This window comes from Bubalus bubalis, chromosome X (assembly GCF_019923935.1).
Source record: "Bubalus bubalis isolate 160015118507 breed Murrah chromosome X, NDDB_SH_1, whole genome shotgun sequence".
In the NCBI taxonomy this organism is placed as follows: domain Eukaryota; kingdom Metazoa; phylum Chordata; class Mammalia; order Artiodactyla; family Bovidae; genus Bubalus; species Bubalus bubalis.
The window spans coordinates 132,970,540-132,985,135 of NC_059181.1; the positions used below are offsets into that span (position 1 = coordinate 132,970,540).

The 14,596-nt window shown below is 40.9% G+C and overlaps 1 protein-coding gene across 9 annotated transcripts in view; it reads right to left on the reverse strand.

The window, feature by feature from the left end:
* TENM1 (teneurin transmembrane protein 1) overlaps window positions 1–11,933 on the reverse strand; it is a 918,261-nt gene extending 906,328 nt beyond the window's left edge. For 4 of the 9 annotated variants that reach the window (XM_044937195.2, XM_044937198.2, XM_006065013.4 and 1 more), the window contains exon 1: window positions 9,163–11,933. The gene's annotated coding sequence lies outside the window, so the exon portion shown is untranslated. Of the gene's footprint in view, window positions 1–8,166; window positions 9,137–9,158 lie in introns of those variants that run through there. The other 5 variants (XM_044937191.2, XM_044937196.2, XM_044937192.2 and 2 more) reach the window with 3 other exon arrangements.
* Window positions 11,934–14,596: the final 2,663 nt, after the last annotated feature.

Consider the following 14,596-nt stretch of genomic DNA (forward strand, 5'->3'; position numbering starts at 1 on the left):
CTCTGTTCCCCAAACCCAGACAGGAAATAAAACAATATTCTATTTTCCTGGGTTAATATTCCCCATTGCTAATTTAGACTTCTACCCTTTCACAATCCTTTAGCCATGTGGACTGCGGGTCTCTGTATTCTCTAAAAAAATTCTTCCCTATTATTTAAAAGTCAATTCAAATGTCTGTCTCCCCCATTATATGGTAAGTTTTTTTTTTTTTTTTAAGATCTCTGTATTACTGGATAAACAGGCATTTACAAACTTTTGATGAATGAATGACTGACTGAACAGATGAAGTTTTTTCTTCATGAAGATGGTTTTATGACGTATAACCAAAACTGTGTAATACTGAAATCTCCAGTTAAAAGAAGCCAGTCCATGAGACTTGGCGAGTCTATGGAAAACACTTGAGATTTCAAGACCTATCATCCCAGAGCTCTGTGTAAACATTGATTCTTCTGCTTTCTTAACAACAAAGCAGTCCCAAGTATTTTGTTAAATGTCTAGGACCAGTGTTCCCTTCTTACTTAGTCTAGTACTATTTTATATTTTCTTAAACATGTTTTATTCCATGATTAACAGAAATATATTGTTAAATTTTTCTTTATTCTGTGTTAAATTACCCTTAAAATATTTCCCTTGCACTGAATTCTAATTGTTTATATTAAGATTACTTCACTTTCACAAGTTGTCCAATGTTTCATTAAGGCAATATCTCAAACAGAGGATAAGAACAAAACAAATGAAAAATGTAGCACTCTTGTGTTAACACTTTATTGAAACTAAAAAAATAAATATATGGTGTCACACCTAAAGGTTGACATTTTATTAGAATAAACAAGAAAAATCAATCACAAGTGCACTAACATATAGAAACATGCACAGAGTAAATCTGTAACAAAAGGTACCAACCCAGAATATTAGTGTGCTATTTTATTTTAGCTCCTAAGATAATTGAAAGAATGTATGAGCCAAAAACAATATACAAATATCACATTATATTTATAATTTTCTAGTATATACTTAAAGAATAGGTCAGATTTAGAAGTAGAATAAAACGATTAATCACTCCCAAAACTTCAGTGAATGTCCCAGAGCATCTTTTCTCATAAATCTGTACCTACGACCTCAACTCCTGGAAATAGCTGAAAGAAAGAAAGAAAAAGAAAGGAAGGAAAGGAGGGAGGAATAAATGAGAGTGATGTTATTGGTATTTAGAGGTACAAGAGTCTTCTCAAGTTAAAGTAATAGGTATCAACTGGCCAATCAACAGCACAACCTTCTCCCTTAGAAGTCACTAGATCTCATTAGTGAAATTAATAAAAGGAGTTTCTTACTTGACTTGCACAGCAATTCTGTCAATGCTTCCCTACATTCCTTAAAGCTCTAAAGATATGAGTTACAGTCACAAAAATATATGCATTTCAAGCATGCAGCAAGCAAATAGGTGATGTACTTATGTTTCTATAAATGATGCTTAAATCCACATCAAAATGTACACTTAATTTTTAATAAATATAACTTTAGAAAAAATTCCATCCACACACATAAATACAAATATATTTGGGGGCTAGTTAATAGAGCTGGAGAACACACATCAATATCACTCAAATGCTTGCAATTAAGCAGAGCAGCTTTAAAAAAAGAAAATCATTAATGCTAAAGGGGGGTAATGCACAGCGTATAAATTCAAAATGTTGATCAGAAACATTTTGTTGATAGCAATTGAGTTAGCTAGGAACATTTCAGGTTTAGAAAGCTTCCAGCCACTGTGTGGTTATAGTGTATTTATACAACTCTATATTTAAACACAGGTGGTAATTAGCAAGATTGAGACACCTTTAATAAGGCATCATCATAGGTGCAAAGGATGTGTAACATAAGATGAGTTCATTATCAATAACTTTCCTGAATTAATCATCTCTTAGGACATTTAATTTTAAATGTACCTGAAAAAAACCTGGATTATTGGGATAGGCCATCTGCGGTATCTTTTTTCTAATTTCTCTGAACAACTGAAGAATTTTCTTAAAATGTCTATCCACTGCTGGGACACAGGGATTCCAATATCTAATATACCAATTGTCCAGCTAATCTGGCACTTTCTCTTTGACAGGTGTCTCAACCAGATAGAGGCATTAGAATTAATATGGGGTGCCATTGCCTTCTCCAATATAAACACTTAGAATCCACCAATTATACAAGACCTTGAAATGGGGAAATTTTCTCCTTGACCTTAGCTTGTGATCAGATTTTCCCCAAAGTATGCAAACTGATAGCAATGTACTTTTTATTTTGGCTGCTTTAAAAACTCTAATTCACACATGCAGTTAAAAACACTAAGCTGTGATTCCAAATATTAAAATGAAACTGGATTTCCTTTGATAAAACCATATAGGGGTTCTACTCAAAGTCACACACATATACATGCACACACATATTAATACATATATTCAATCAGCATTCTGAATATTTACAGTATTTTTCATCTAAATAGGAAAACATTAATTTCTGGGCTTCCCAGGTGGCGCTAGTGGTAAATAACTCTCTGGCCAATGCAAGAGACTCAACAGATACAGGTTCGAGCCCTAGGTCAGGAAGATTCCCCTGGAGAAGGAGATGGCAACCCACTCCAGTATTCTTGCCTGGAGAATTCCATGCACAGAGGAGCCCACTGGACTATAGTCCATGGTGTTGCAAAGAGTCAGACATGATTGAAGCAACTTAGCATGCATGCATTAATTTCTAAAGGGAAACTGAGGTTGTTATCTTCATAACATCATTTAGATGAAGAGTTAAAATTAACTGATTATATATTTGGAACTATTCAGATGACTATTTTTTTTCACTATACATTCAGAAGTCAAGCATCTGCTGAAAAGTTAGAGGAAATCAACATGACAAAGATATGACACAGATAGATACTAGGAAATCTACATGATCAATAATGATGATTGAAATTTTCATATTTTACTCAGATATTCTGGTAATTTTACTCAGACATGGCTCAAGTAACAAAAATAAACCAGTTATCAAAATATATGCAATTCAATACCCAACAACTGGATAATGATATCAAAAATACTCCTTAAAATGAAAATATTATTTTTCCTAAACTCTTAAATCACTACTTCATTCTACCTTTAATAATTCTATCTGAGACATTTGTATTTTGAAGCTCTAGTCACTTTGAAACAGAAAATTACCTGGTGACATATAAATATAGATATAGATTTATATCTCTTTTTTTCTCACCAAAATCCTTTTTGAGAATTACTCTTTCTTAGCCATAATATAGAAATTTGTGTACAGCTATAAATTCAGGGGGGAAATTTTTATTTTATCAGAACCCAGAGCTGATAATATTGCAAAAGGCTTAACATGGATTGCAATTCAACTCGTATAGAGTTTGTGATCCCCAAATTCAATTTTGTTAGTCATAATCAGCCACAAAAATGTTACAAAAGAATATGAGAAACATTAAAAGACAATTTCCTCATTGTTGACTACTTATCAACTGACAACTTAGTCAATTAAAGTTAAAACAATCAGTATGCTTTATGGTGATGGGTAAAATGAGTGTTTTACAGATTTCAAATAAATGTATTCAAATCCATTTGGTCTCTGTAATAAAAAAAAAAAGTGGGACACAGATATTTTAATAAAATTGTTTTTATACTTGAAAAGGGAAAATAACCAACCTTACCAGAAAATTCAAGCATCATTTATATTTAACTTTACTATGATCTCTAACTAGGCTTCTTAAAAGTCTACAAAATCATAATTTGACTGAACATATTTTTTCAATGCAATAGCTAATATAAAACTATTTTACAGCTGTGAAGTCCTCATAGAACAAAAAACTCTCTGTAGCCTACACATAAATATCAATAGGAATGCACAAATCAAAGTTCTTTTTTTGTGACTAGTTTTAAAGAACTGCTTGATTAGGGACAAGTGGGGCTGCAGTAAGATCTTCAGGAAAATGACAGTGATGGCACTTATTTTTGTTCTGCTTAATTGTTTATTGCTCACAAATTCAATCCCCTAGCTTTTTCTAGTTACTCTCAGGGACCAACAGGCTGGCATGAAATTAAATTAACAAGCAGGTTCCCATCCTGAATTAGTGACTCCCAGCTGTCTGTCCCATCTAGTTTCCATGGCAGTGGAAGAATCGGTGAAAAGTGAGGTGCAGGAAATCGTAAGAAGCCAACATATCAAACTCTTTAAGTTGATTTCTTTAAACTGATGAATCAGTACCGGGGGTGGAGGTGGGGGAGATAGAATTGAAGTTAAAGTGTTTTATTTCCTGGCTTTTTGAAAAGGCCAGTGTGTTTCTGTTTTTGTAACTGCTTTGTCACTGCATCTCCTTAAACATTTCATAGAAGGCTGTAGATTCAGGGTAGCATTTGGCTCATTATATGTGTTATAGTAACCCAAGAGTGTTTAAGGTACTCTATATGTATTTTAAAGGGTTTCACTTTATGTTTTTATTTTTTGACATAGGTATTAAGATTCATCAGCTTGTTAAATGACTCCAAAATATCCAGAGACCAAGTAAAAAATTCTCTCAACCAACCAGATGTTTGTCTGCATCACCTCAAACAGCTGGATGGTTGACGGAACTTTTCACTCACATATTTAGGTGTCACCTAGATACAGCCATAGAGACCTGTCATAAGTACCCAGGAAAAAAATATTAATCTTGGCACATATCTACCATAAACACAGATATGAAGGCTTTGAGTAAGAGCTCAGGGCGTGCGTGATTCACTGATATAAAAAGAGATGATTTAACACATTTTCCTGTGTCCATTTTCCAATTCCCTTCTCCACTCCATTTTAAGTAGGTGGGAAAGGAGAACCCAATATTTCAGAATCATTACATCACATTGAAAACATCATCCAAGAGATAGTGGTTAGTTGGCATATATGCATGTTTCACCATATGCTATTGTTTACCTAAAGTGGAGGCCTGGACAGGAAGTAAAAGTCAGAATTTTTTTTAAACTGTAAATTATCCAAGATTATACTTTCAGGTCTAGAAATGAGTCCCAAAGTTACATAAGAATTTAACAGGCTTTATTTATTAGACTCTAAATGATTATTTTTAAAGTATTAGTGATTCAACATCAACTGTAAAAATATTTACTATCTCCAATTAAAACTAGTTTGCTTTGATTATATATAGAAATGTTCACAGTACAATTCAGTACAAATATTGTTACAAAACAATTTTCAGTTTATGCCATCATACTCCAATTCACTCAGCCCTATTTTTCATGAGTTCCAAATGTAAGCAATTTCATTGGTCTTGTTAAATTGTACCACAGTACATCTAGCAAACTATAAAATCTCTATACATTATATAAATTGTCATTACAGGGTACCACATACGGTAGACACACATATGGTTGGACCATCAAGGTTGTTTGGAATAATTAAAAGCTGTGTGAAACCTTTTATAGCATTCACCTGCTCAAACTAAGCACAGTTCTAGCTGGTTCTATATGATATTTACTTTCCTCAGTTCTTAAAAAAAATCATTGGAAAACAGAAAGGAAAAGAAATTATATATTAAGCCAGGAATCAGAATGTTTCACCGTCTAGGGAAAGGAAATGGAGTAATTTCAATTCAAAACAGTAATTTAATCTAATACTCAGAATCTGCAGATGATTTAAAGCAGTTTTTGTACATGGAAACAGTTTTGAAAGCTGATTCCTTTTAATTTTTTATAATCAGCAGCTGTATTTCCAGTCATTGATATATTCTATTGATCACAATTGCTATTAATAAATACTATCCTTCACAATATTCTTTATCATTTAATCTGCCTGTAGTTGTGCTAGTAATCCAATTCAAACCATTCTTCCAAGTGGTAAACGAAGGGAAGCTTCTTATATATATATAAAAAAAAGCATGCATAGATTACTACTTTAAAGGGTAAATCTACATACAGGAGCTTAAAGAAACATATATAATATTAATAAAATTATCATACATGTTTCACATCTGATGCATGGCGTTCTCATGAGATTGTTTCTAAAAGTGCGTGTGCATGATGTGTGTGTGTGCGTGAGAATGCTAGAATATGTGAATATTATAAGAAAATTTGCTTTAATTAATTAATCTTTGCATCAAGTATTCAAAGTACTGCTCTTCTTTTGACCTCAGGTCAGTAAGTAAGTAAGCAAATAGATAAATAAATCACTTGTTTGGGAAACCTTAGGAAATTTATTAACCATAATCTATACCAAGTACTTGACAACTATACTGAAAACTGTAACTGATGGACTTTCAGGAAAAGCAAGCTTCAAGTAAAAATTACATGGATTCTAATTGCTATTTCTAACATAAAATGGAAAAAAAACTTTATGTTAATACTGAACCTTCTAACCATTTCCAAGTTTTAAGACTGTCATGGAAAATAAGCTTTCTGTTTTCAGAGGCACCATATCAAAAGAATACTTTGCAGTTTGACAATTTAAAATCGTATTGTACAGAATAAACTTGAATGTTGGACTGTTCTGTTTCAGCAAGAATCTTAGTATTAAAGGCATCAGAAAGGTACAATGACTATAAGGGAAACTAGGATCATGTCAGCATTATTTACACAGATGACAGTGAAGTGAAACACCAAGACCTTCAGAGTATTTAGATTTCAAATTAGGCCTTTGGATGAGATAGTAGTTAATATACAATCTGATTTTACTTTTTAACACAGCTATTTATTTCAATATTTGGAATCTCACTTAATCTTAGAGCACAATGACTCCACAAAGCATTCTTTCCTTCAGTTCCATTGTATATTTTGTCAAATGACATGACTATTCTTAATTCATAATGGGGACCTAGAACTAATGGTAAATACAAATTCATGGATTCAAAAAATACTCGGTTTGTACTATGTGTCTGGCATGGTTCTAGGGAATAGACTCTATTGGTTTTGTTATACAAATGTTAACCTTTGTTCATTGAGCTGTTTTCCAGAAACACCTGTTTTTCAAAAACATTCTGGGGGACAATCTGAAAACTTTTAAATAACATTTAGAGCATGGATTCATCTTAGAAATTACCTGAATCCCTTTCCGAATGCATCTTGGGACTTTCTTATATTATCATTAAAAGATTCCAACATTATTTTGACATACTTATACACTACCCTTAAAAAAAACTTTCCAACAGTAAATTATTTAACACATCACACACACATAAAACGTCTTATGAACTTGGACAAAAATGGCAATATTAAGATTCTGCTTTTCCAGTTATCTACTTAAAGGGTCATACTAATGCCTTATGAAAATTCATTTTCCCCCCACGTTGCAGGTATTAGGAGCAGGGGGGTGGTAATCAAGCAAGTAAATGCTGGGTAACCAGGGAGCAGAATGTAAGGCTGTTGATCTCCTTTTAATAATAAAGCCTTTCCTCCTTAGACTGTGCTCTTTCTTAGCAGTACAGGGGTGTCCTATGCTCCAAATCGGAAGTCTTTGGACTAAGAAGACAGACAAGGATATTTCAATCAAAAGATAAAGCAGACATTTGCAATGTTTTCCCCAAACAGGTTGAGAGTAGCGATTGATGCTCATAGTATAGTGTACCTGGTTTGTTAATTATGATCACAGAACAACAATCTAAAATTCAAAGAAGCTGTCTGTGACCCTTAGCACAAACGCAATCAATTAAGTGCTAATGTAACAGTACCTGATAGGATCCACTGGGGTGTTTCGTTTCTTTTTTGTTTCTAAAACCGAGTGGCTACTAATTTCCCTACTATGGCACTAGGAACTTCTTTTTGTATTTTTTCCGGCCACTTCAAATACTCCTCCGAATTAACATTCCAGGTAAATTAAAAAAAAAAAAGAAAAGAAAAAGAAAGAAAGTTCAGGACATCTCCCGACCAATTGCTTCATTTTGGAGACCTACCCATATTATCATATAGCCAGCAGCAGTGATGCAGATCCGCTAAGCCCCAAAGCTGCCGACGGCTAGCACGAGCTGCAAACCAGCCCCAGCCCCCGCCCCCGCCCCTACTCTCCCGGTGGCGAAATACATGTCAAGACAACATCTACGAGTGGAGTGAGATCGTCCGTCTCCGCAACTGTAAACAACCGACCGCACTGGGTTTGCTGAAATGTTTAAATATACTCCTGACTGCAAACACATCCACTCACCAAGTCGCGCTGTCTCCCCTTCTCCACCTCCTAAAATTGAACGGGCAACGTGCCCGTTGTAGAGTAGAAAGTGAGGTTACATTTCCCCAGGTATGCCTAGAGGGTACCTGGCACTCCGCAAACGTGCTGGCCGCTGGTATATTGCCCGTACCACATCTCCGGATAAAATGTGAAAACACACAAACCCGCGCAGCTGAGCGCGTGGTGAAAGCCAACACCGACGGCTCCCAGAGCACCGACTGCTGCGTAAAGACTGTCTCTTGACCAAGATTGGAGTGTAGGAAGGACGCATTGGGTAGGGCCCCAGACGGTGTGGGTTAGAAGGAGGTCCTGGAGTTTCCCCCGGAACCTGGACTCCCCGAGTGTGGTTTCAAAGAGAAATTCGAAAGCAAACAGGTACTCAAGTGCGTTCTAGACCCTAGGCATCTTCTCTTCAGAGAGACAGGAGCGGGACCCGAGTGGCCGAGCCCCTGGCGGACGCTCCAGGTGGGAAAAATGCTGGAGGAGAGGCGCCCCCTTGTCTCTTCTCGGACCGAGCCCGCCCCCGTCCCCAACGTCCAGGTCCACTTGTTAGAGCGCCGGGGCTCTGCGCGCGAGCTGAGGCGAGCCCCACTCCGCACCCCCTTCCCCCCCGCCTTTCAGAACCGGAGGAGTTGGTTGGCAAAAGTGTCGCCTAAGAAGCCTAGTGAGCCCTCGAAGGGCAGCGCCCCCAGGGCCCGCTGAAAGCTTGAACTGCGGACAAAGCCGACCTCCCATATGCCCCGGGTGGTCCAGAGCCCCGAGCCGGGCGAAGACCTAGAGAAGAAGGAGCCGAGGTTCTGCCACCTCGAGCCGGGCTCTCTGAGCGGACGCTGCCCGCCACTCAGGGCCGGGAGCCGCCATCCGCCGCCTGCAGCCTCGGGGCGAAGTTAGCCGCGAGTCCTCGGGGTGGGAGGTGGGAGGGTAGGGGCCGCGAACCAAAGGGAAGGATGTGGGAGCCGGGAGCAACGCACCTACCTAGTCCAGGCGCAAGTTTCAGTGGCGTCCCCAGGTGCGGTCCCCCGCCCCCTCGCCAGGTGCTCAGTCCCGCAGGGCGCTGCCGGAGCCCGGGACCTCAGGCGTCTCAGCCGGTTCTTGCGGGAAACGACTGTAAATCCACATTACTGTTCTAGCTGCCGCTCGGGCCCCAGCATCTCTCTCCTCCGGTCCGTCGCGACGGTGCTCCAAGCCGGCAGCCGCCGGGGGCAGGTACCGAACCTGGCTACTACCGCGCCAGTGGACGATCGCTGCCCGGAGGGTGCTAGCGCCCGGGGTCGTATGTGGGTACGAGAGTGTGTATACCCGTGCGTGTCCGTGAAAGAGAGTGTGCGTGTATGTGCGAGCAGAAGGGATGAGCTCAGCCCCCGGGGCACTCGGAGGTGAACTCCGGGCTAAGCCGGAGCCCGCCGCGCTCCCAGGTGCGGGGCGTCTGCACGGCTGATGGCTGTGCTGATGTTGCTGTGGCCGCCGCCGCCGCGCTCTAAGGCTGGTCGCGGTGGTGCAAAAAATGTTTCTCCGCTACTCGAGACCAAAAAACCTGCCCTGTCTACTGAGCATGCCCGGTTTGACAGTTCCACAGCCAAGGTTTTTTTTTTTTTTTTTTCCCTCTCCCTTTTCCACCAAGACTCCAGGTTTTAGCCGCAGCTGAGATGGGGTGGGGAGGAAGGGGGAGCTCCGGAGGAGGAGCAGAAGAGGAGGGCTGAGGGAGCAGGTAGCGGGCAAAGGAAAGGGAAATCAAAATGAGAAAGATCACGGTGTTAGAGGGTGGAGGGAGGGAAGGAGAAAGCTGGGGGTGGGGGAGCAAAGGAAGGAAATATGGATCAACAAAATTTAGATTTCGTACCACGATGAGTTCCCGGCCAGAGTACTCTCATGACCAGCTTCTATTTTCTCCAGAGGGTTAGGTGGGGTGGGAGGTGGGGTTCGGAGAAGTGTTTGTCATCCCCAAATCAACCTGGGATAGTGTTTTATAGTCAAGACATACACAAACGCACGCACTGTTGCACACACCACACACACACCTATACAGAAGCGTGATCACGACCGCGATGTGTAAAGCCTGAGGACTGACTTAGAATGCAAAGTCTCTTGCCAGCATAACTTTAGCAAAAAAAAAAAAGAAACAAAGAAAAAAGCGAGGTGGCGGAGAGAGAGAGAAATGTTTGGGTTCTTCCTTTCCCCCTCTACCCCGCCTTCTAGAAAAGCCCAGCCCGTGAGTGCGGTGCGAAAGAGACCCGCAAGCTTTCTTAGCGTCGGTCCATGTGAGAGAACCTCTGACTGCCTCCCGCTGCCAGCGTGACCTCAGTGAGCGAAGGCCGGCCACACGCAGCCTCCTGGCGGCGCGTCGGGTCAGCGCTGACACTCTTCCCCCCTCCCCCACCCCCGGAGCCGGGCCCTGCGCTCCAGCCGCTGCCCGGCCTGGTCGGCCAGCTCCCTGGGCTCCCCAACCGGCTCCGCCCCTCACCCAGGTTCGGTCTGTGCCCTAAGCCCTGGATCCCTCCTTTTCCACCCTCTTGAGCTTCCGCGAAAAAGCGGAAAAGCGGAATCTGCACGCTCAGAAACTCGCTTTGGGAGCCTAAGGAGTCCTACTGGGCATGCTCAGGACTTGGGGCGCCTCGCGTGGAGTAACTCTCCAGCCGCCAATATCTTCACGGCTGGGCCAGATGTGAGTCTGAAATAGGAGACGTCGACCCCGGATCAGGGTTTGGCTCCGGTTCCGGGAAGGGCGGCGGCGACGCCCACAGTCGCCTCCTCCTTCCCGGCTTCCCGGCGAGAGCAAGACGGTGGGAGATACCAAGTGCCGAGCCAGGGGAGCGGCACCAACTGGAGAAACGAGTCTAGCGTACTCCCAGACCCCCTTCCCCCAGCGCCACCCCCGCCGTAGGCAGGTAGGGGGCGCGCAAAGCAGCGGAGAGAGCCCAGTGAGTGTTTGCCGGGACTGCTAGCCTCTAGGTAAAGAAAGAGAGCGCGAAGAGTTGAATTTTCTTTAGGAGACAGACGTTACCGATGGTTTTCTTGAGTGAAGAAAGAAGGGCGTGTGTGAAAATGTGTATGTGTGCACGCACGTTTGTAATTTTTCTCCGCAAGAGCAGGGACAGGAAAGCGAGAAACTATTGGCGAGTTGAGAGTCCGCTAGGGGTTGCAATAAGGCACATTTGGAGCCTTGGCTGGCGCTAATTAACAGGAAGAGTTGCTCGCGGCTCGTCGGGCGCCCACCAAAGCTTCCAGCTGTTCTTCTCCCTGGGTGGTGGCAGCTGCACGAGCATGGCTTCCGGGCTGGACGGTCTCTGCACTCCCGAGCAGGGAGACCGGATTCGGTTTCCTAAACAGAGATAGTACAGGATGATGCCAGTGGAGATCTCGGAACAGTGTGTTCCCATCTTCGCAGGTTTAGATACAAGTATTTGCAAAGAGGCAACATTGTAAGCCCAGCACACCAACGAGGGGAGGAACTACAGCGAGCTGAACACTCTCAGGGTAAGAATCAGAGAATCGAGAGAATGTTTATCCCCATCGTCCCTTTTTAAACAGTGCCTTCAGCTTCGGGCAGGAATCATTTGGATAACTGCCGCTCACCATCACCCCTCGCTCTGCCAACAAAGAAACAAAAGATGACAACCCGACTCTGTGGGGGGATAGCAACTGCTTCCAGAACCATCTCTCTGTTGGCAGTTGAAAATGCAATGGGGAAGGGGTGGCTATAAAACCTGTGTCTAGCCACCAATATGTAAACGAACATTCCTAAAACCCACTACCCTCCTCCAAAAACAAAACAAATACCTGTATAGGTGAAAACATATATATTTCGGAGATATATATATATCCTAAATAAAGAAAAGATTTCTCATTAAGAACTACCTGACCAATGAACTGTGGAGGGAAAAGACTTTCAGGATACCTCCTCAATTCCCATCTACGAGTTCTGGAAGGAGGAAATAGAAACATCTGGTCAGTTACTTCTCCAGTGATTCAAATCACTCTCTGAGTCTAAGGAATTCTGTAAATAATGATAAAAGAGAGTTCCTCATTAATGAAAAGGGAATTTTGGCAGAATGAGACTTGCACAAATCATAACGGCCATGGAAATGAAATGTACGATTTAAAACCTTGATCATCCCTACTCTCACACTTGCTATCTCTTTGTTAGTCATTTCGAAGACACAGGGAGGAAGGGACGGTTGATACCCAGGGATTTCATGAAAGGAAACTCAGCTTGTTTCTCTCCTGGCAATTTGGCAGTCTGTTTAATCATCTTTTTTTTTTTTTTTTTAAAGAAACTCTCCTCTATCGCCTCCTCCTTATGTTTTCTCTCACATTCTTCCCTCTCATTTTCCTTACCAGTCTTGCACAGCTCCCTTGAGGCCTTAATTCATTTGGTCTGCACCTGTCTCCCTTTAGTTCCTTCAAAAACACTGTTTCCCTTCCAAAGTACAGGGGGCTCTCACTTCTCTCCATTTCTGCAGAACTGATTTAGTGCTTCTGGAGGTCCATAGCCTGATACTGTAGGTGGATTTCATAAAGCATTTATTCAACTTCAGAGATTCCCAAGACACATTTAAGTAACAGGAAATTGAAGAATTTTTAAGTGTGTTGCTCACGGGACCAGGAATTTCTATTTTGAATGTGGATATCAGAAAGAAGCCACGCTAAATTGCCAGTTTTAGAATGGTCAATGTGAAGGAAAATATAACCAGTTGTAATGGAGCATACAATCTGTATAAGACAGTTACCCAGTTGCCTGGGTTATGTTATTAATATTCAAATAATTTGCTAGGAATTTTAAAAGAGATACCTTTTCGTTAACAAAGACCACACACATGCATGCATACATACATTTATACCCAAAACTAATGTAATCACATAAGTTCAATTCAGCTGTTGCATATGGCGCATCTACCTTGTTTCAGGAACTGTGCCAGCACTTAGAATAGTAAAGAAATTGCAGAGGCTAAAATATGTTCAAAGATGTGTGAACAACTTACTAATCAACAAGCATAAAATGAATGGCTGTTACCGTGTTCCTAGAACAATTCAGTCCTAAATAACAATAGTTAGATTTGATTTCTGTTAATTTGTTTAATCCATAGCTTGCATTCTTTGCAAAGAATGCATAATGGAAAATATCACTTATTTCAATCTTGTTTCTAATACCCTCATAAGTAAAAGTGTAAGTACAATAATATTAGAAGACTGAAGTCAATAACAATTACATAGAGAAAATCAACGTGAAGTATCTGAAATGAAGGTTTTTTGGGTGCTTGTCTAATGGTAAGATGATTTCAAAGGCACAGCTTCAGTACATACTGGTGTGGTGAACCATTATTTCCTATTGCAACTGATAACAATGCTGTCTGGAGATCAACTACCAGAGATTATGAATGGTGCCAGGACCGCAGCTTTTGGCTACTATGATTGGAAGCAGGGAAAGGTATAATGATTCTGTACCCAGTCAGTTTTCATAACTGCTATAAAATTGCAGTCACCAGTTTGCTGCTAGGGAGTGCCCATTTCCAGTTAGTCATGGGCCCCTCTGAGAAAAGCAGCCACATTAGAGGAAGTTCACTTGAGCTTGATGTGAACAGGTTGTGGCCATGATTCTGCATCCATATGTTCAGAACAGATAGCCAGACACATTTTTCACACACCCAAGTAAGGCTCGGGAGAACAACAGAAAAGTCAGTTAAAGTCTTCTCTCTATTCCTATCCCCAATTAAAGTCTTCTGTCTACCTAACCCCACCAGGTCTTCCCTGGTGGCTCAGTCAGTAGAGAGTCTGCCTGCAATGCGGGAGACCAGATTTGACTGGATTTGATCTTCCTTTGGTCAGGAAGATCCCCTGGAGAAGGGAATGGCAACCCATTCCAGTATTCTTGCCTGGAGATTTCCGTGCAGAGAGGAGCCTAGCGGGTTACAGTCCATGGGGTCACAAAGAGTCGGACACGACTGAGTGACTAACAATTTCACTACCTATACCTATTTAGTATCCAGATGGATCCTGTGGATCCACTTCTCTGGCTAGAGTTCCAAGGAGAAGAAAAATACTTTTTTTTTTTTTTTTAACTTTGGGCTTTAGCAAGTCACTTTGCATTCCATATAGCAAGCCCTGATCATGGAAGTGTACATTTATAGAGAATATCCCTCACTGGAAGGGTTCCATCAATGTTGCTGCACCTTACTCTCAAAATAAAATGTATCCCTATTACAGATTAACCATAACCTTCAGAAACCAAGACTTCTCAATAGGGTGTAGTGACAATTCATTTGTATTATTGCTATAATGAATTCAAATATTTGCTTAAATTTAAAATTATAGACCATTTAAAGAATGACACCTTGGGCTTTAATTTATATGAAATTCACTTATGTTTGATATGCATACACATAAAAATATGGCAATAACAATAATTTGTTCC